At 35.2% G+C, this 20,720-nt stretch overlaps 1 long non-coding RNA gene across 1 annotated transcript in view; it reads left to right on the top strand.

Moving 5' to 3' along the window:
• LOC106901650 overlaps positions 1-20,583 on the top strand; it is a 47,291-nt gene extending 26,708 nt beyond the window's left edge. The window contains exons 3-4 of the long non-coding RNA XR_001414343.1: positions 16,941-17,193; positions 20,457-20,583. This is a non-coding gene — a long non-coding RNA (uncharacterized LOC106901650). The remainder of the gene's footprint in view (positions 1-16,940; positions 17,194-20,456) is intronic.
• The last annotated feature ends 137 nt before the right edge of the window (positions 20,584-20,720 follow it).

The raw sequence follows: 20,720 nt of genomic DNA, 5'->3' as shown, positions 1-20,720 counted from the left end.
TTAAATTAAAAAAAAAAAAAAAAAAAAGGAATTTTATGGATAAAGACAGAATTTGGATTTTGAAAGTATAGAGAAGAGGAACTGGATCTGGAAAGAGTTTTCTTTTTAATTATATCATACCACAGAATGTCTCTTTTGCATGTTCAGGCTAGTTCACCTTGCAATGGAAGGATTTATTTTCTGACACTCAATTCGTGTTCCTCCAATTTTCTTCATATTCTTTTTACCTAAGGATTGAACAGGGTCATAGAGGTTTAAATGACAAAGGAAAGCGTGAGATTTCTTCTCTAAAGATAATATCATTTGGAGAAAGGCACAAATAGAAAAAGTCTTGATGAAATATGCAACGTGAGTTGATTTTAAGCACTTTCCACACTGTACCCATCTGCTAGATGCCTTAATTTCTGCATTTATTTTTCCATGTATCCAACAAAAAGATTGCTAATACAAGTCTGATACTTGACTATTTCCTATTGAAAACAATGCCCTCAAGTATATTCTTGTGTCTTGTAATACTTCACAAAAAATATTCATATGTCTGAATCACGTCAAATCACATTTCTGTAAAAAGCAATGCAAATTTCTGAAGTTATGTTGTGTGTTGAGTTCTGTTTACTGTAAAATAAACAAGACTAAGGTTTTCTTTTTCAGTTTTTTGTTTTCAGTTTTTATTTTCAGTTAGCATTTTAAAATGCTTTGGATCCGTCTTCTGAAAGTTATTCACTTTAAGCACAGGGGCAGAACACTGAAGTGAAAAAGGCATAGGTACAGTTAGAGAGGAGGAAAAAAAAAAAATCCACACAGGAAATCATATTTAATCAGAGCGTGAAAATTGATATTTATTATAAACTTGTTAATTAGTATCTGATATAACTGTGGATATTCTTGCTATTAACAAACAGTGCAGACACTGTGCAACTACGAATTAGAGAGTCAGTTCAGAAAATAGAGGCAGGTTCCCCTGTTTTTGAAATGCATCAATACTTGGTCTGATGGTCCAATTCCTGGGAATATGTTGATGGAGCTCTGGCAGAAATAGAAGAATGTGCCTTGTAGTCCAGTGGCTGGTGCACCTTAAAGCCCTGAAGCCAAGTTCCCTGTGACAAGGACATTCTGGAATCCAGCTCCAGCTGTCTTATTTGTGCATAAATATTCTGAACAGTAAAAAAACAGGGAATATGCTTATTTCTTTTCATACCAGAGATGCTCCTGATCCAGAGGAAGGTACCATCAGTAGCTAAATTTGAAATGAAAAAAAGCCCACCAAAGCCAAGTTTGATGAAATTAGGCAATTTGGTGTTTACTTAGTTCCCCATGTGTCATGGGAGTAGCTGCTTAATTAATTTGGAATGGATTATCTTTATTTTTTCTTTTTTCTTTGGAGTTGTATACTTGTCTCCAGTTACTTTAATTAAGTGCTTATTTCAGGAGAAATGGATTTCATCTCACTTCCTTCTCTATTACAGCAAGGTTTTAAAAATTAAGGTAAGGCATTACACCAAAAGATATATATAATTACCTATTTAGTGTGAAAACAAAAAATCTCCTTAATCCATTTTATCTGGGAGTCTGAGGAGTATGAAGCCAATATGGACTCAGTTAATTTTATTGTCTCCACAGTGATGAATTAAAATAAGATGCTTGATTTAATTCTTTTTATAGTGAGACATCTATTCTGTCTGTACCATCTGTCCCTTTCTACATTTTATCTCCACTCGTTTCAGGGGAAATTCCTGTAACTACCTCATGGCTAAGAGCAGAGCCCCATATTATAACATCCCACTAGAAAGTGAACCAAGTTTTACAACATTCTCTTCTGAAGAAAAGACGAATCAGTCTTACATAGAACTGAAATGAAATCCCAAGTAAGTGGAAATAGCAGACTTGGTAGTGATTAGATCCCGTGACTAATGCTGCACAGTAGTATAAATGCCACTCATACTAATATCCCACTACCATGACTAATGTGACACAGCTTTAATCTGCTCATAGTGAACTAGGCTGAAATGAGGAAATAAAACGTTTTCCCTGTTCTTTACTTTTCGAACTTCTTACTTGAAGTGAGACAGAAAGTGAGAGGTGCCAAAATTCATTATGCTTTAAACTGGACACTGTCGTTGCTTAAAACAGGAGCAATTCCCTATAAGCTAATGAATGTATGAATGCATATTTTTCCCAAATGGTCAATGGCAGTTGGGAGGTTGTCCTTTTCTTCTGCTAAAATAATTAGGGAAGCATAGTGTGTAACATCCTATGTCCCCAAATAAGTTCTTCTCCTTTGTATTTTTCATGTCTTACTATAAAACAATTTTGTTGATGGAAAACTTTACTCCTGACACATAGATCACATTTCCCACTTTTACTGTTTGACTTTAGAGCTATTAATTAAAGTTACAGATTCATTCAACTTACTTCTTATGGCATTTATTATGAGAAATAAACAAGCAGTGACTTTACATGTCTTTATTAATGATCTGGACAAGGGGACCAAGTGCCCCCCAGTAAGTTTGTAGTGAGGGGAGGGCTGGTCTCTTCTCCCAGTTAGCAAGTGATAGAACAAGAGGAAATGGCCACAAGTTATGCCAGGGGAGGTTTAGATTAGATAGTAGAAAAAAATTTTACACTGAAAGGGTTATCAAGCATTGGAACAAGCTGCCCAGGGAAGTGGTGGAATCATCCCTGGTGGTATTTAATAGACAGGTAGATGTGGAGCTTAATGATGTGGTTTAGTGATGGATTTTGTCAGTGTAAGGTTGATAGTTGGACTTGATGATCTGAAAGAGCCCTTCCAGCCTAGACAATTCTATGATTTTATGATTTCATTTGTTTAGCTTGAGATTTTATCACCTTTGGTGCCTTAATCCACAAATCCATTATTCTCAATGGCTGTCTGGGATTTTCTGCCTGATTTTGAGTTTTATAGTACAAAGAAAAATCTCCTTCTGTCCTACTGTTGGTATCTTTAATGTAGTCTTGAAAATATATTTCCGTAGAATCACCAGCAGTATTTTCGGCATTGTGGAATAAATGGCACAAAGTAAAAAAAGAAAGCCTATTACTTTTTCTAAATTAAACAGTAAAATAAAACTCAAGACCTCATGTTTTATTGTGGCATGGGAAATATTTGTTATTAAAAATGTTTTCTGCTTTTCTTAGATTGGTGGGTGAGAATAGCTAGCAATTTTGTGGTATACAGCAGTAGTCTTCATTTTAATAATAGCTATTATTTCTTCTCTTTTTGAAAGAAGAGACATGTGACAGTCTGTCCTATGATTCTTCCATTATCTTCTGTTGTAACTGCTATTGCTGCTGTTCTTCTCCCTGAAAATAGATTTTCCTGAAAACAGAAGAACAATATGCATAAGAATAAAGAGTACGGGTATAAAGAGATTGGTCTGTTTCTAGTGCTGCCTCTTATTTCTGACATCTTTACTGGAATGACAGGCCCAGAAGACCTGTCCTTCACATTCGCTGTAAAATCTGGCTAACTTGTAATATCAGTCTTGTTAAGACATTTTAGTTATCTCATAGCTGTGTCACAAAGAAAATGAACTTACCCAGTTAAGACATGTTATCTGGGGGATTTTGGTGTGGTTGTTTTGTTCTGCTTTGTTTTGCTTTGTTTTGGTTTTGTGTTTGGTTTTTAGGACATTTCTCATAATTCTAGCCACTGTCCTTCCTTATGTGCATCCCTATTGCTTTGCAGTTCCTGTTTTTTATGGAACTCACATGCAAGTTTTTTAGAACTTGCATTTGCCTACTAGCCAAAACAGTTCTATTAACTCTGGTCTCATCTTTAAAAATGTCTGTTCATCACTGTTTTTGCACAGTCTAATTTAAACTGAATTGAGATAAAAAGTGTCATATTATTTACAAGCTCTCATTATTTATGCTGACGGTATGTCACTTGTTCTCTGAAGGAAGTATTAATAGGCCCCAATTCTTCATATTTTTGAGATACCCTGACAGTGTTTACAGATTAGTCCCACATCTTACTCAGTTTCAAAACTCATTAATTGTGGTGAACACTAAAGGCTGCAGTAAATTCTTCACTATATCTATCACAGCGTTACAATTAACATTCATATTTTTCAACAGACTGGGGGTGGACAAGTCTTCTCAATAAAAACACCAGACAACCCACCTCAAAAGGCACGCATGATTTATACGTAGGTGAACCTACTTGCATCGTAAACAACTACCCTTTAACAAGCTCTGCAGTGTCAAGTGGCAGTGGATAGCCTCTGGATGCTGTTGTTTAGAGCTCCTGTTGAAGAGCTGCTGTTACACACATATCCACATCCTGGTATCTTTTTTAGTGTGGCAGGCTGCTAGGGTAAATAAGGTGTTCAGGAGTTGTGTGATAATAATATGTAGATAGAAACAGATGGGACTCAAGATCAGAACAGACACAATTCTCAATTACAGATTCAGGTCATGGGTCTGCTCTTACAAAAATATGTCCCAGCATGCCCATCAGCAGTACCAGTCTGCTTACTAGCCAACAAAAAATTAAAAAAAAAAAAAAGTTTGTGTCAGTGATAGGAAAATCAGATGACATTCCAGAGATACTCTTTTCAATTAAAAAAAAAAAATCCTCATAATTTAACCAATTATAGAATAATTTAGAACAATCAAGACCTAAGAAGTACTGCATCTGTGAAGAAATGTGCTGCTGAATAGTATTTGTTTGCAAAAGTTAATGACAGGCAACCTGTTATACTGAAAATGTACATAATCAATACAGATAAAAAACTCGAGAGCTGGCTATCTCAAAAGGCTCTGGTCAGTCTGAAATAACAGGATTATTTAGTACTACTATATGTATGCCACTGTCTTTAAGATGCCTAGAAAAAGTATTGAACATGAACCTATTGCTATTGAAAAGTCTCAGAACTCCAAGCAATAAATGGCTCTCTAAATATATAAATACATATATTCCTGGCATTCCATCCATTTTTACATTATACATTATAATGCAGTTCTAACTCTTGAGTGCTCAAAGAACCTGGAAGGACTGGTGTTCTTCCAGAGTATAATGAAGTCTAGGAAAACAGATATATTCAAAATTCCATTTACACTTGAAGGACAATGAAAAACAAGAACAATACAAAGAAATCTACAAATAAAACAAATGCAAGTATTTAATCCAGTTTAATAATACACTTTCCAATAGAAGTCAAGTGCATAGCTGTGTTAAGAGAACTGTAAAATTCGAGGAAGATTGTGTTGATTTTTAACAAATACTTTGGGTTTTATTACCTTGGATAATTCTATATATGCTCATTATTGTACTTTGTAATTTTAAGTTTGTACTGCTGTTTGTTTCTAAGTGTAGATTAATCGTAAGAATCACTGTAACTACCATCAGATATTACCAACCTGGATTAAAAATATTTGAAATATCCCTATAAAATTCACAGCAAATACAGAGGATCAAAAGCTGGAGTAAAACACAACAGAGAGGAGTCAAGAATGGAGAAACATATGTTCCCAGCACATGGAAATTGTATAATTTAATAAAGAAATCTCAAGGTACATTTGCCTTTGAAGAAACTAGTTACAAACAAAACTACAACACGAGACATCTAAATTGCATAGTGGAACTTAAAAACACATGAAAATACACCCACTTTTACCTACTGACTATTAGACAGTGCTGATTCTGTCTGCATCTCTGTTGAATTCCTTTTAATGTAAAAGCTTTTTCTTTAAAAATGTTAAGCTGCATTTCATAACAATAAACACAACCTTATTCTATAAGTAGGAAAAAATGTTCTATAGACTTTTTAATGATCCTTTTTCCAAGTAGGCCTGATTTTTAGAACATTGTTCACTGGTCATTTGTGGATATTGCAGTGTTGTTTGGGGAATATTCAAGAGTTGTTTCAAAAAAACTAAAAGTCCCCTACTGTTGAGTCACTCCTCCTTATTTCTAAGTGTTGAATAGTAATAAAAACAATAAAAGGCAGACTTTTCAAAGCTAATTGAGGTTTTTGTATGTTCATCTGGTTGAATTTTAGAGGCAAAGATCTAAATACTGTGAAGATGTCAGCCTAAGTACTGGCCAGGGGATGCTTTTTTTTGCCTTAAAAGGTCTTACCTGCCAAGTACTTGTGATGCAGCATTTCCCTTGTTATATATCATAATATCAGGTATCAAAACCAATCACGTTATCCAGAGCTTCTAGCATATTTTCAAAAATATCTGATAAGTCTTCAGGCAGAAAGATCTGAATTGCAAGTTATGCACTCTAAAGTCCTGCTAATTACTTTTCTTTCCAAGTCTCTTGTGTTAATACTTGAAAAAAGATATAATGTTTTCTGGTTTGAATATAAGAGATATTTTAGTTGTCTACTTTACCTCATTCTGTTGATCTAGTTGGAAGAAAAGAGGAGCAAAGAAACTTTTATTATTGTTGCATACTATTATTCCTTTCCAGTTTTCAAGTTGCTGATGAATAATCTGTATTTCTTGGATTATGTGTGCCTGGGGAGCTATGTTATCATACAGAAATCCCACTACTTCAACTCTATATGATTACAGTGAACATAAATAATTTTGAGGAGAGGTTTCAAAGGCATCCTTTACTGATAATACTAAGTGATGAAGGGTAATTAAAAATGAAAAAGTTTAGGAAGTAGGTAGATATTTTAGCAAGAGGGAACTTTTAAGGTTCAAGGCTAAAATAAGGTATGAATTATTCTTACTTGCACAAGGGCAAAGAAATATATAATTTAATTTTAGAAGGTCTATTTCAAATAGCATCCAACTCTATGAAATGTATTCAGGTTCCCTGGAGACTGCTCATTTGCTGAACATACATATTTTATGGGTGTTAATTGATGTCACAACTTGGAAGGATAGTTTGGATCAGTTAGAACAATTACAGGAGACATGTGGTCAGATATAGAAGGATGAAGGGACCAAGGAAGAAGGATGAAGGAGCCTTTATGCCTTTCTCTTGATCGTATATTGCTCCTGACCCCTAGAAGGTATACATATAGCATTGTATTTGAACTGATCTCTAATTTTTAACAGCACTGCCAACATTAACTGCATTTCAAATAAATGTAACATTTCTGTTTATTAGATGAAAATTGCATATTTAAATGTCTTCAGAAAAACTGAAGTAGAGCAAGAATGCCTTGAGGAGACAAGTTGTGCTTACTCAAGATTAGCAGCTCCTTCTCAGAATAATTTGGTTTCAGGACTAAAATAAATTATTTGTGTCTTAGAGACACTGAAGTAATTAAATCTCTATTTGCTTATCATTTATGTTTATTCTAAGATAATAACTAGTATGTTTCCAGTTTGTAGCTTCTTTCTGTGTTAACCGTCCTTACCTCAAGGGAAGCAATGTGCAGGAAAAAGAATATTTTTAAGTTAGATTATATGTTTACTTACCTGCTATTCCTTTCATATAATTTTTGCTTGCCCACTGCAGACCACCAAAGTTGGTCATCCATGAAAGGAGACATATGAGAACTGCAATAACTAAATCTTTTATGAGGTTCCTATACTTAAGCTCAGTCTTTATCCTCAGCCGTAAAACTTTTCTTTAATGGTCATTTTTCTAGGGACAACAGCAGAAAACTTTTTTTTCAGATGTTTTCAAGAAGGTTTAATTCAACTGTAAATAATATTTCGTATTTTCTTATGACAGTAACCAAATACAAACATTCTGAGTTGGAGTTACAGAATACAGTCAGTGTAACAATACCACATGATGCTTTCTGGCCTATACAAATACTAATGCCTACATTGTCTACTGATAGGATAGAAAGTAAAAATTCCATAATCACTGAAACTACTCATTAGCTCCAATTCTCATATGACTCTCTCCAATACCATTGATCTTAAAGAAAAAGAGAAAAAACAAACATTTGGATTAGACTTCCAAGCCAGACAAAATAAGATAACAGGACTGTAATTCTTCTAATCTAGACTCCTACCACATAGAGGTCTCAATGTCAGAAATTCATACAAACAACTTTCACAGACAATGGGAATAGATATATCTAGAACATGAATCATCTCAACCTAATTTAGCTGTCTAAAATAAGTCAAACACATTACAACAAATAGTTTCCATGGATACCTGTTATACTGCAACTACTGAAAGAGTTTAGACAATTAGCTCAGATGCAAACTTTTACACTGCTGATACAAATGACAACAAGCTAGATTAGGTCAGTCATCTCAATATTTCAGGAAAGAGTTGAAAACAACACTAATGTGTCCTTTTGTGATATTGTGAAAAGAAGCAGACTGGAAAGATCAAGAAAGATCTTTATATTGTTTTTCCAATTAGTAACTTAGTAATGAATGCTCAGTTAGGCCACACAAAAAAAGGGCAGTATTGCATGACTGTCACCTCTCAGATGAATGGTCTCACCAGCACTCTGAAGAGACAGAATTCCCTTTCTGGAAGAGCCCATGGGCTGGTGAATAGAGCACTTTCCTGGGAAAAAGGCAATGTGAAGTACTTAAGATTGTAATTTTGAGCTGAGGAGCTTAAATGCAACTGAAGTCTTCTAATTGATTTAGCCCAGGGGAAACTGTGCACTGCTGACAAGGCAAGCAGGGTGCTTTGTTGGGAAAAGCAATAGGTACTTTCTTGTCTGTGGAATATAGTGGGCAGGTGGCAGCTCACCCTGCATCAGCTAAAAGCCAGGCAGAAGCCAGAGTTTATGGGTTATTGAGAGTGGTCTTGCCATGACATCAGCCAGCTCCCTCAGTACTCCTGTGTGCATCCCATCAAGGTCCATGGACTTATATCTGTCCCATTTCTTTAAGTATTCCCTGACCTGATCGTCTTTTATCAAGGGTAGATCTTTCTTGCTTCAAGCCTTTTCCCCTTGTCTCCAGGGCCTTGGTTTCCCAAGTGACAGTCTTACTAGTAAAGACTGAGGCAAAGAAGGCATTTGATACCTCAACCTTTCCATGTCCTGGGTAATCAGGTCTCCCACCTCATTCAGCAGCAGGCTTCTATTTTCTCTAGTCTTCCTTTTATCACTTATGTACCTTCAGAAGCTTTTCTTGTTGTCCTCAATATCCCTGGCCAGATTCAATTCTATTTGGACTTCAGTTTTCCTGACCTCATCCCTGGATGCTCAGACAGTGCCTCTGTGTTCCTCCTGGGTTTGCCAGCTTTTCTTCTACACTCTGTATGCTTCCTTTTTGTTCTTGAGCTTTTCCAGGGTGTCGTTGCTTATCCATGCAGGCCTCCTGGCACTTTTGCCCAACTTCATATTCATTTGGGCAGAACTCTCTCAAACTTGGAGGAGGTGAACCCTGAATATTTTACCAGCTTTCTTGAGCCCTTCTTTCCTCTAGAGTCTTATCCCATGGGACTCTTTGAAGCAGATCTTTGAAGAGGCCAATGTTTGTTCTCCTGTATTTGAGTTTTGAAATTTAATCATAGATGAGAATAACTACTCATCATTACTGCAGGTATTTCCCTGCCTGCTTCTTATGAGCCAGGTCATGAGCAAACTGGAAGTATTCCTCCAACTGGTCGGTCCATTTGGATGGTGGCAGTGGTGGGCAACAATAAGTATTGTGTGTCTAAATACTCCCACATAAGCATCACTGTGTGTTTGGCCAGTTCAGATCTAAATTGGTGAAAGTTAACTGTGTTAACCAATAAAATCAAGATTACTATTATTCATGAAACATACAAAAATTTCTCTCATAATCACAACCTAAGCACACAAAAACAGGATGAATGGTGGACATCCATCTATGGAAAAACTTTTCTAAAAAGAGCATTCTCTAACACCTCTTTTTATGTCCCAACATCCAATTTAAATGTTAAAAATATTTTGTTTATATGAACTCACAATCGGTTTAATTTCTACTGGCTCAATGTGATTTGTCAGCATGTGCACCCCAATATGTAATGTTAGGGTTACTGAACTGCATTAGTTTATATTAAGCATTTGAACTTGACCTGATTAAAAAGATTATCAGCTGTCAGGTTTCAAGAGCACTTTCTTCACTAGTAGAGTAATTGACAAAGATAACAAGCAAATAAAAATGCTTTCAGTGTCAAAGATAAAATTATTTGTATGTCATTCTTTTCTTTATCAAAAAGCTAAGCTTCTAACTTCCTAAGCCTTTCATATATTTTTTTCAAAGAATTTTAATAAATTTCTGCCACTTATATATATAAGCTATGTCCTTCATAAATAATAATAGTAATAAAAAGTCTTAAATAGTCTTTGTAGTCATGTTTGTGGAAATGTACAGATTTTACCTCATATTCTATTTGTCACTGTATGGTGACTTACAGCAAAGCTAGGCTGTTTAGACCCATGACACAACTCTACCGCATGAGATAATGACCTAGAGGTATACTACAGAGTTCAGCAAGAAGTACTTGCTGAAAGAATAACAGCTGTGAAATCTATTCACACTGTGAAGTCTGAATTATACCTGGGTCTCTGTGAAACAAAATGTTCCAGCCAGATCAAGATTTTATCGCATATTCAGCCTTATCGTGTTTGACTCATTCTGTTACAGCTAGTTTAGCCACGCTTCTCCTTCATATCTGCCTCGTCTTCTAGGACTGTATCTCATACTTAGCTAGACAATTTTTATTTTTGCATCTCAGGCTTTTTTTTTTTTTCCAGTCAGCTCTGGTTATTTTTATACCTTTTGACAATCTTCATATCCAGCTCCCACTTTGACCCTGCTCACTTAGCAACATCCTACCTGCTGATTTGGTTTCTCTCCTTCTCCTTCCCTGCTGTGTCATTCCTCTTTATCCAAGCTTAATGCACTCTTTCAAACCTCTCTAGCTCCCAATCTCTCTTCTTCCTCTTTTCCCTGTCCTAGATCCTGTATATGTATCATTCTACTTTGGCACATGTAACCTCTTAATGGATTCTGTTCTTATTTCATTATATCGTCATAGTTTCCTGCTTTTGGCAGCTTCAGTCTTCCTACAGGTCCTGACATTCCACATAGAAGGATGTATTCTGAAGTCTTCCCTAAAATGTCACCTTCCTCCTCTCATTACTGTCTTTCTCTTGCTCCACATTCAGAACCTCTAAATTAATTCCAGACTGATTCTCTTCTACTAAAATATTATTCTTACAAAATGAGAAAACAAACTGGTATTCAAAGTAATTCTTCTTTAACTCTGCATAAATTTATATAGTATACAGAGGTCTGTGCTAATGATTTATTTTTAATAGTATCCTTGTACTGCTTACAAGCAGTTTACATACTCCATAGAAAACAGATTAATATCTTATTCTTCAAGAAATTGTGTCTGTTTTTTCTTCATTTATTTCAAAATGCTCAGGTAAAATATAACATGAAAGAAAATGCATTTCAGCTGAAGATATTTCTGAGATATTTCTAAGAGCCTATGTATTTTAAACTACAAAATACATGTTTATATACATCTGCAATGTGAAGAAAAGATAAAATGTCTTTAGAAGAACAGATATGAAATGGCTGGGCAGCATACCATGTAGACTCAAATTGAATGGTTATAGTTTCATATATTTTCAATAACATTTTTATATGGGTGAATGGTTTCTGCATCCTTTTTCTATGCAAATTATTCATTTATTTCCAATCACTGGTCCAGCTCAAAAGTGTGTGGGGAAAGTGAATTATTTTTTCTCCATTTGGTGCTAATATCTATCCTGAATGTCCTATGAAAAATTTCACACCATTAAAAGTTGAAGTGAAAAAATCCTTTTAAAAAGAAAAGCTTGAGTCACAGAAAACTATTTGAGAACCATTTTTCCCCCCATTATTTTCCAGAAAAAATAATGAATACAGGTTTTTTTTGCTAATTTATTACTTCAAAGACAGTAAGATGTTCTGTTCTCAAGGTTTTCCAGTGGAAGTTCATTGGAAGTAAGAGTAGATTGATGAAGACAAGAAAATGTATTCCGTGATGCAGTCAACAAATTTATATGTATTTCTAACTGGATTTCAATGAAGTTGCCAAGGATTAAAAACAAAAAACAAACCCAAAAACAACAAAAAAAAGAGAACATGACAAAAGTATTTGGTGCTTTAGATAACAGAGTCTTTTTCTTTTCTTTGTCCAGATTGTAAACTTCTCAGATCAGGGTGTCAGTATATTGAGAGTGCTGGCTTTTTTATGAGCACCTTTAAAACACTGGTTATGCTCCAGTATGTATAATATTATTACTTTTTGTTTTATTCAGAACTGTGATCTTCAGATGCTATGTACTCAGATTAATGAACATTTGCATGTAGATGATACCCACTAGGCTCGATCATTCCTCTTTATGACCTTTATTCTAGAAAAAACCCTAGGTACACACATTTTAAGAACTGAACTTTCTGTGTTATTCATTAGTTTGTTCAGAAGTCAACTCTTTTCTCTTATTCTTTGTCTCCTCATTTGATTGCACATTTTCAATTTTTTTACAACGTTTAGGTACAGATTGAGCTCTGGGAAACTGGTGTTAAAAATATGTTGATTTTCTGTTATGCTGGAGGAGACACATTGTTAAGTTTCTCTCTCTAACTCCAATGACAAGTAACATAATACAGCATATACTTCATTCATGGATTTGGTTCTTAAAGAGGCAGGTGCTTATGTTTTAAGTAATCTTGATATTGTTTTCTGGATTTAGCACTACATCAGTTCAGATGCCATCAAGGTAACAAAAGGCTTTTTGGCACACATACAAATCCCACTTTGGATTAAGTTTAACTGTCTAATGTGGTCTGAGATAACTTCTTCTGGCCTGGTGACTTTTCTCTCATGGAAGAGCTAAAAGTCGGAAAAGATTGCAAAAGCAGTGCAGACAGCTCACAAACTGTGTACTTCTGGCAGTTTCTGAGCAGTGAGGTATTTTGTCCCACAAGTCATTGCAACAATTTACTCAAATGTGCATCTCAAAATTTACATTTGGCACTCATTATAGACAATGAGCCTATGATAACCTCATATAACTTTCTAGAAAACACAAGTTTGTAAAATTCAAGCAGATCAAAAGAAGTAGACTGTGACAGACCCTCAATCCCAGTGTAGAAAAAGCTCAGTCACTAAAAATTGAAGCTTTTATGGTAAACTATATCTAATCCACCGATGGGATCATGCCTTCTGCAGGAACTGAGGACATACTGTTCATTGTTTAATTACAGCTGTTAAGATTATCTATTAGAAAAGGCAAATCAACCAATGTTGACAAAGGCAGTCAGAAACTCATAAAAAATAATCCTACCATCTGCTGTGTACTGTTACTCACATATCTTATTTTCTTCTCACAGTAGCCTTTATAAGGCTTAACAAAGAATTTATGATTCATTTAGTGTAGCCCAAGGTTGAGATTATTCATATGAACAATTATAACTTTCACATATTTTTATCATTATCATGTGGTGTCCATGACCAGGACGCAGAAATCCTTCTAATTCTAAGGAGGTTGGCTTTTTAGAGGGGTTTTAGTACTGACCAAGAACACTTTTGCTATTCCAAGATAGGAATATGATTTTAAAACCATATTATTAACGTATTTTCATGCTTCTTGAACCCAGAACAGACTATGTTATTCAAATAGTAACAATGAGATCTTTATGCTCTTTGAAGAATTCAGCTGAATTGTAACAGTTCTACTGTACCAACTGGAGTTGCCTCTTCATTATTTAGTTTAGTATGCCTTAAAATTATACATATTTTTATATAATAAAACTGGGGACAGCTGACTGTGGAAGCACACAATGTTTCCACCTTAAAGAATTTCTATTGTGTTAATACTGATTTCTGCTAAAGCTTCTAGGAAGATAGATTTTTTTCTCCACTATCATTTCAGAATTTGAGGAGGTGTTTGTTTGATGACTTGCCTGTATACTGCAATATTAGGCTTGATCTGTAGCTTCTCTCTTTTATGTCTTGTATATCTAATTTTATTTCCTTTGATCCTTCTTTCTTCCTCTTTGCTGATATTTTCTTTGTTCTTTTGCTTCCCCCTTCCCTGTTCATTTTCATTTAATCCCTGCCTATGCCGCCACCTATATCTTTGTTGTCATAGTTCTGATGTCTCTCTACTGGTTATCTTTTTATCTGGCTATCTGATTTTGTTTAGCTTTTAGTCTTTTAAATTCTCTCCATTGCTTGAGTCTCTTTTAATCTTCCCATAGTATTGCTTCTTGTATAGCTCTTGATCTTTCAGAGAGAGGTGACAAAGCTGACAGGTACCATCGCTTATTAAATTTAAATTTAAAACAAAAATAAGTAGTCACTTTTTGCTGCTGAGATATGTAAAGTATGTGACCAGAACAAAGATGTGCAGCACACTGGAGCCTTACTTCTGCACCTGAGGCATTCAGAGATTGCAATGGAGGCTTGTGGCTACTCAGAATCAGAGAGGTAAACTTCTGACAGTGTGTGACCTCACTTCTGCTTGCCAATTAATCTGAAGGGTTTTATGTGTATTTGAGCTATTCGTACATTTCTGATGGAGGATTTAATTTTAGTGCAGGGGTGCTAGCCTAAAAGATTGGTCAATTATTAATGCCTATTGCCTCATCGAAAAGACAGGCTTCAAACTAGGCTGCTGCTTTCCTAAATCACTTGATAAATATCCTCTTCTCTAAGTAGATGAACCTAACATATATGCAAATACCATACCCAAAGAAATGACAAAGAAATTAAACACATATTAAAAATTATATTCCACATTTTAATTTAGATGTAAGAATAAAACCTGGGGAGAAGCGTGAGAACAGACTTTCAGAATATCTGAAATCCTACTTAGACTTCCTCAACATTTCAGTATTTATGTACCCAGATTAAGTTGCTTCCTGATACAGGGATAAAAAAAAAAAAGTTTTACATCAGAAATCTTGGGTGTGCAGTTTCTATCTACTTTTTTACATGTGTGTGTGTATAAGCATATGTCTAAAAACATATTTATGTTTCCATAATATAATTTGAACCATAAATAACATTCATACACATAAAGATGCTGAGATATGTATACCTTTTTATTTGTCTAAGTTAAAGTTCCTCTTTAAATTTTCCTTTGAAATTCCAAAAGGCTAAGAGAGACAACTTATTCAGCAGATTGATTAAGGTCAAGTTACTCTTGGCAATGTATGATTCATTTCTCATCCTTTTTTCAGACAACATCCACACCTATCCAAGCAATTTCTGAAGTTAAAATCATGAATGTATATTTTAGCTTTGCAATTTTAAGAGTTTGAATGTGCACGGAACTAATGTGCAAGTACATGAAATTAGCAGATGAGTGGAAAAAAGGTGTGTGGTTTTAGGTTCAGTTTTCCTGGAAAAAGGATTTTTTTTAAAAATTGCTTTAAAGTTTATTAGATGTCACTGTGAGAAAATTTCTGGCAGTATCATTTTTGCTAACAAAATTTTGTGTCAATACCGATACTATATTTGATGTCCCTTCTGCTCTTTACTATTCATATTCTTGAGAAAGCGAACTTTAGAAGTGACCTCAAAGACTACCTTTTACAAGGAATTTGATGTGTGACCTATCTTCTCCAGAAGAAAACAAGCCTTATCTGATCTTACTGTGGCATGTGATAGATCATTTTGATAGTTTGCCCACTTACACAGCAGAAGGACTTGCCTAACTAAGAAACTAGGAAGAACCTCTCTCTATCATGCTGAACTTTGTATATGTGGAAGATAATTTTTCTTCAATTTTGGGATGAATTCTCAAATTTGGAGTCTCATTTTCAGTAGAAGTATTGTGCGTGTTTTTTGTTTTTGTTTTTGTTTTTTTTTACCTTGCAGAGTTCTGTTTAGGTTTGTTTTCCTTTAGTATTTTTAGAAGAAAATATTTAATTCTAATTGAGGAAAGAGCCATGCTTTGACATCAACAAATGACATGTCAGTCTTTATATGCATACACCTGAATTCTCTTCCACTCATTTAGACAGTGTGTTGGGCACAATATCTGGCAAGTGTCTAGACATCAACTGTCTGGCACAAACACAAATCATGCCTGAATGTGTGAGAATAGTCACACACTATGCCAATACTTGCAAACCAGGTCTCCAGATCATTCTCTGCCCCTATTCAATTTATTTAAATAATATAGCTTTTTAAAAACAACAACTGATAAGCCTTTTATGGGCATTTGTTCTCAAATCTTTTATGCTTTGCCTAGTGCTGCCATTTGCACTAAAGATTTCCCTGTAAATATCCCACAGTTCTCTCACAGATGGAGAAAAAGCATCTTCCTTAGGAATGCAGCAGAAATAAAATAAAGTAAAATATACAGAACATATATAAAAGTAGAAATTCTTGCTATATAAATATAGGTGTTTTATTACCACAGACACACACATATATATACTATGAACATGTATAAGCTTACAGTTCAACAGGTATGTGTTCTTTCAGGTGGACTTCATGGGGTCTCTCCTTTCTTTCATATTTTCAAACATCCCAGATATAAATTCATCCCACAGAAAATCATGTGCCAGTCTTCCATCTTTTCTAAAGGATGTGGTTCATCAGCAGAAACCTCTGAACTCAGAAAATAGTGTAATATTGAATAAAAAATCCTTCTCCCTCTTCATAGTTCTATTCTGGGTGATTAAGAAAATACATAATTTTTTAAAATTGAACATACTTTAACTCTGCCTCCCCTTTTATTTTTGCTATCTGAGCAGTTCAAGAACATTTTAAAACTTTTTCCAGTGTCTTCCAATTGGTTCTTCCTCACTTGGAAGAGACCAGCTATTTCTGAAAAGTAAAAGTAAGTGTGAAACCTCAAATAGAACATTCCGTTTATTTTTTTTCTTTCTTTTTTTTTTTTTTTTTTTTTTTTTTTTTTTTTTTTTTTAAATTCTGCATACCACAGTCCTGCTGAGAAGCTTTTATAAGTTCTGATTAAATCCAGCTATTCACAGTTATCAATGATCTGATTCACTTCCCGGGGAACTTCCTCCCTTGTTCTCAGCCTTTCTTCACAGGGATCCTGAGCCAAACCAGTCTGTTTAATTGCTGTTTCTCTGCACACCTAAGGATAACACTGCAGGAAAGCAGTGGGTGGACAGCTCAGCATTGACTTACAGTTTTAGTGAAGGTGATGGCATGATGGATTAAAGCATTACTGCATGTGGCACCCTGACAGACAGAAAGAGAGAGATGAGTGTGAGAAAAGTCCTCATCTACTTCATTGTATTCTGAAATCTGCCTCATATGAAGAGTGGGTAGGTATATGACCTCCAGTCCCTGCTTTTTATGGCATTTATAAAGTTTGTGGAAATTAAACTTGCTTTGAAAGTACAACCTCTAATTCACAAGCGAGTGCAGTTCTGAGGAAACCTGAAACATTAAACATTTAGGTTGAAACACTAATTGCTTTTCTCACATTAATAAATAATCTAGTGGGGTTTAACTTGTCATTCAAGTAATAATATATTCTCCTCACCTAAATATTTCAAGGTATCTGGCTTACACCTAATCAAATAAAAATCTGTGGCTTTTTTAGACTTAAACATAGGTATGCATTTTACTCCATTTTGGGAGTTACTTGTACAAGAACTCTTTCATTTGCAGATACAATGGTTCAGCTGTGCTGTCAGCAACTGCATTAAAAAAGTATTCATAGGCACTTCACAGAGTTATTAAAAAGCAAAAGAGGTTGATATCTCAAAACTGTATTTAAACACCAGTTGTATAAAACCAAGTGATGGGAAAACAGTCAAAGTAAGAAAAAATTATGTGAGCAGTGTATCTGAAATAAAACAAGAATCCACAGGGTTCTGATTTTCTATCCTTGAGCTATCCTAATGAAGCCAGAAACTTCACTTGTGTTAAGCCATACAGACTGAAAATCTCTTAGCACTGCAAGTATTGCAAGGAGACATGAAGCTGTGACTTAATTGGTATTTGGCAAGCAAAGGTGGGCGTTTGGGTTTAAGAGTTCAAAAAGAGATCAGAAAAATCTCAATCAGTTTTCAAGACGTGTTGGGTAAGACTGTTTCTACTCTGTCATATAAGCAGATGAGATAAAAGAGAGGAAAGAGACCAGCCTCTCAGAAGACATCAATAACTTATCCCTTACCGTAAATTCACAAGGTCACCTGTAGCATCCATTCGGCCAGAAAACATGGAAGGGCATGCCCACAGTACTCAGCAAGAAGTATCCTTCCAGAGCATGAAGGACCCTAGCTGCCAAAGTAAACGTGGCTTAGCGCCTTGCTACTATGGCACCCAGTGACTTGACAACCTCTTGAATCCACCTGCAGACAAGCTTTTCCCATCAGTCTGATGTTTACATAGACTAATTGTGAGGCCTCCGTGTAGGCACTGGATTTGCCTGTAGATCACTTCAAATAAGTGCAAGCGCAGTTGCAGTAACTTACATCTAAACACCTCCGGGGAATTTCAAGAGCATTGAAATCCCCATTTTTTAAACCATATTCACAACACATCTTTGTAGACAAATTAATTGTTATGTGTTTTATCATTGAGATAATTATGATGAATGCATAGATGATGTGCATTTTTTTACCCATTCTTGCAAAACAGTAATTAGGATAGCTGAAAATTCCATCTAATTTTAAAAAGAATAAAACGCAAATGTAATATACTTGACAGTAAGGATATGTCAGAAGTCAAGATAGTTAATCTTGGCAACTTAATCATATTCAAAATTTAAAAACCTTTAAAATATGTAACATGGAGGGGGAAAGAGGAACTAATATTCTCATTAGTGACAGTTGGAAAGGAACAATTAACTACTTGACAGAAATTCCTTGAAGGGATTCTTACATGAAGAAAGCATGTTTTAATTGAAGCTGCCAAAATCAATATAGGGAAAAACAACAGGCGTTGTTGCGATAAATCTAGAGAAAACACTTAAAGATGCAGGCCTAAGCTCTTTACAACAGAAATGGCACACCAGAGCAAGAATGTTGTACTCCAGAAATTATAGAGGAAACTTACTCAGAATACTAAGCATGGTAAGACAGTACATAGCAGAAGACATTTAATTTCTCACTAGATGAAGTAGAAGGAGACCTACAAGGAAATGTATGGATTAATTATTTTTATAAGAAATATATGTATTATATTTATAAAAATGGATGTAAAAATTGTTTTATTTTTCTATGAAGTCCTCGTAAGGAGAAAACATATCAACATATTTAAGAAAAAAAGATTTAAGGACAGCAATCTAGTCCCTAAACAACAAAAAATAATTTCAGGGCACTTACGTTGATATATACCACCTGAATAACAGATATGTTAGGTTTAAATTGAAGTTCCATAAATGTGGATGAAGAAGAATCTGCACTCTGTCCTCACTAAATTGTTATTCTGAGCTATATATAAATGTTGCTAGACCCACATTAATGATTATATAGATGTGGAGTTATGGGACCCATAACTTTGAGTCTGTTCCTGACAAATCTTTCCTAGAAATGTCTCTATGGAAATCTTTCTAGTAGCACCCCAGGATCCATGTGCTGAGTAGCAAAGCTGAGCTGGGAATTGCTGAAACACCAGTCCACCACCTTAGATCAGTCTGATGGCTTTATTCTACAAGTAGGGACTAAAAGCTTCCAAAATTAGTCTGTAGGTACAAACATTGTTCTGGTCTAGAACAGACCAGAGAGCAGACAGCTATACTGCTGATAACACTAGCTTTCTCAGGTTTTGCTTGTCTGGAGGAAACAATTACATGAAAGGTTTTTGTCCTTGCCACTCAAAGCCTGAAAGCACAACAGGCTCTATGGTCAGTTCAGCACTTGCACTGCAGGGATCTAGCAGGAAACCTTTCAGACCTGAGAAATTACTTCTGAAGGCTCATCCGTGTGGCCGGGGCAACAGGGCACCATTCAATCTAATATGAGAGACTCCTTATCACCTAAGCATCCCAGATTCATACCACAAGCTGTAGGGAACAGTGAAACATCAAGAAAGTTATAGGCAATGCTGAGGCCAAATTCAGAAGGTACAGACGGTAATAGGTTAAGAACAGATCCACTGCATCTGATTCTTTTCCACCTCTGCAAATAGGGATGCAAGTAATCTTTTGTCCCCAAAACCTCATATTCAAATGTAACATAGCATGAAAAAAAAGCAGAATATGAAGTAAATTTAGAGTTAAAATATTCTATCTGCTAAATGTATTGCCAGCACTGAGAAACTGGGAGCTCTGAGTTTGTAAGGCAGTGGCAACTGCGGATCTTTAGAGCCTTCTGCTTAGTGGTATAATCTGTGAAATTCCCAGGAATCAGTTCCGCAGAGCATTTCTAGACCCCAGAAAGGTCATCACATCTGGGAAATTTAGTCTTTCTGTTGTATAGCACTCTCTCACTGTGTTGATTGTGTTTACGTTTTAAAACATTTTTTCTATTAAAAATTTTCACCCCAATTCATATAAAGACATGATACTACACTGCAATCACTTTTTAGCCCAGTATCATTGTGGATTTAATACTTTCCTCACCATTTCTCTTTTCAGCAAAGCCAAATTCATGGATGAAGAGAAGTTTAATAATAATGTCTGTGCAACTCACACGCTACTAGCCAAGCAAAATGAAGATTTAAAAGGCTGACACCAAAGAAGAGAGAAGAGTCAGCAAAAGGCCAACAGTTTAAATACTCTGTATAAACGTAGGTTTCTGAGTTCACTTCAAATCAGAAATTCAGATGTCAGATATTATAATGTTATTCTTATTATTCAAAATTTTAAGAAGAATCTGATGAAGCCACCCTCCCCCCAGCG

Source organism: Calidris pugnax, unplaced genomic scaffold (genome assembly GCF_001431845.1).
Source record: "Calidris pugnax isolate Ruff unplaced genomic scaffold, ASM143184v1 scaffold219, whole genome shotgun sequence".
Taxonomy (NCBI): Eukaryota; Metazoa; Chordata; class Aves; order Charadriiformes; family Scolopacidae; genus Calidris; species Calidris pugnax.
This window is presented reverse-complemented; position numbering and strand designations above follow the sequence as displayed.